Source organism: Gekko japonicus, unplaced genomic scaffold (assembly GCF_001447785.1).
Source record: "Gekko japonicus isolate JY-2015 unplaced genomic scaffold, Gekko_japonicus_V1.1 scaffold97, whole genome shotgun sequence".
Lineage (NCBI taxonomy): Eukaryota > Metazoa > Chordata > Lepidosauria > Squamata > Gekkonidae > Gekko > Gekko japonicus.
The window spans coordinates 461,983-464,691 of record NW_015170278.1 but is presented as its reverse complement, the minus strand read 5'-3'; positions in this window follow the sequence as shown (position 1 = coordinate 464,691).

Here is a 2,709-nt window from a genome sequence, read left to right as displayed (position 1 = left end):
GTTACAACTAATGTCCATCTATCAGCCATTTGTAAACACAATAATATTCTCATCAATGATCAGAACAATATTATATAAAGTTGAACTCAACAACAACTTGAGAGTGAGGAACAGTGAATGTGACAGGGCTAAGGTAAGCCCTACCCACCTTCTCAGATTGTACAACATTGCCAAGGGCTAAATTTCACCCTCAGTTACTCCAGGAACCACACGGCCTTCGTTCTAGTACCTGAAATCTGAGCTGAATTGTTCTATTGTTATCACTGGAGAAAAGTTGCTTATGTCTAAAGTAAGTGTTTAGTTCTGCTTGAAAGCTCCTCATATGTTTAAAATAAATTATTCACATATTCACATTTTCTAGCCACTTACCTAGGAAAAGGAATCCACTTGGGGATAAGCTCAAAACGTGAGAAAATCCAGTTAAGTTTTGCTTTTGAGATTCAGAGACATCAGCTTGCACAGTATGAGACAGTTGAAATCTCACTCCATGTTAGATACAAGCAAACATTTCCAATCTATACAATAATGTAATGAGTCTTAAAAAGAAACTACCTGGACATAGTTAACTTTCAAAGGCTTGAAAATTGCTGCTAAATTTAAGATGCATGTAAAAGAATACTCTGCATTACTTACGTCAGTAGGTGACAAGGACTATCAAAACATGCAATTAGGCAGGAGAAATGTTATTTTCTACACAGCACCCTGGAAATAATAGTGAAGCAAAATGTTTCTTAGATTTGACTACTCTACGTGATTAATAGTTTCATGTACTCACAGCGCTTACTGGTTTATATAATCATTTGATTACAAGACAATGCAAGAATGCTGGGGGGGGGGACCCAAACCAAAACAGAGCAAGCCCCTGCAGCAATGTTCCCAGTGATAACACAGTTGCATTATGAGTTGTATTGGGAAAAGCTTTCTAAATTTTGATTTGTGCACATTCTGAGAGTTATTATGGCTTTGCTTGCCATCAGCTCGCTAAGACACCCATTCTAGTGAGTAGTATGTATGTGTGAAAACTCTGTGTATATCCCAAGCAGGGTAAGGAACTGTACCCATAAGGATGTGTTGTACATGTGATTCCCCTTTATGATCCTACAGCCATGAGTATGTGTCATAAGGGTCCCGTTCACACGCGACTATTTGGTCCGGGAGAGGGACAGTTCGGGGCCGGATCAAACCGGCGCGATCACACCACCACATCTGGGAAGCGTCTTGCTTCCGTGGCCGAACTGTCCCTTTCCCGGGATAAGCCGGCGCAAACTAAACCACCTATCTAGGTGGTTTAAAGGGAAGCGGCGCGGCAACGGGGCGTTTGATCGCCGCCGCTTCCCTGCGCCGGCTCAACCCCGGCCCGGATCCGAACTGCGCATGCCCGGACATGCGCAGTTCGGCCGGCCCCCGAGTAGGGCGTGTTTTCTCCCCGGCGTTTGATCGCGCCGGGGAGAAAAGGCGGCGCGGCCAGGGGATCCGTGAGATCCCGCCGCGCCGTGTCAACATTGGCGCGGCTTTTAAAAGCCGCGCCTTTTCCCCTGCGTGTGGCAGGGGCCGTTGTAAACCAACATGCACCCCAGCTTGAGTGGGCCAATTGCTTCCCCGTCCCCTCTGGATAATTTGTTTCTGGGGTTTCAGCTTGGCTGCTCTCTGCAGATTGTAATACCCTTCTGTAAATTCTCAGATCCTCATTTGTTGAATCAAAGTCCTAAGTAGTAGATTTTTCTCCAAAGAACTCTGAGACAGTGAATTTCTCAGAGTCACTCTCTGTGTTATAGTAAGCACAGTTTCCATTGAAATCAATGGGTATAAATCTGTGTGGGATGACACTGTGAGTGAGCTTCCTGGCAGAGTCCTAAGTTTAACACGACCATTTTCAAGATATTATCCACATTTTCAAGATACCACAATATTATCCAATATAATTGGATATCTGTAGACATGAAGTAGGCATTGCAGCCATCTAAATTAGACTGCATCTGAGGCATATATTTACTAAACAACAGTATTCATGTGCTTATATAAACCCAGGGAGTGCAGCTGATGTATCATACTTTATTTGCTTTTGGAACAAGGGTTGGGGCAGCACCGTATTACTCTGAGTCTGTACTATTTCTGTTGGTTGTTAATACTCGTTTTCCCATAATGTATTGTTGGTGTAACAGGCTTATCCCATTGCATTGATTTTGCAATTAAGTACAGTGTTATTGCACACACGCACGCACACACACACACCAGTGTCTACTCTTTGGAAGGAATGCAGAGTTCTGAAAATGAATGGCAGTAGCAGAGAGGAGATAGATCCATCTCAAATTGAGCCTGAGATCACTATTGAACTTTGTCTTTTTCCCAGCCTGAGAAGATTAATCTCAGTGTGCAAGGGACAATGGGAGCAGAGCAGGGGAACAGGAGAGGGGTATTGGGGGGGGGGTGTGGGGGGGGGGGGGAAAGACAAAAAGCTTGCAAGCGTTTTGGGTGCAAATGTCTCAGGTGATCATGGGTATACAACAAATTGGACTGCAGCTTCTAACTCCTGCAGCTGCTGCTTCAATTTAAATGTTGCTCCTTCTGTTTTCTGATGACTTTTACCCTTAAAGGCAACAATCCACTCACAGACATATATACATCGCACTGCACCTCTCATCCATCCTGCACTGTATAATGGATTGGAAAAATTACTTTCAAATAAGCCCCTTTTCCTGCTGAAATCTC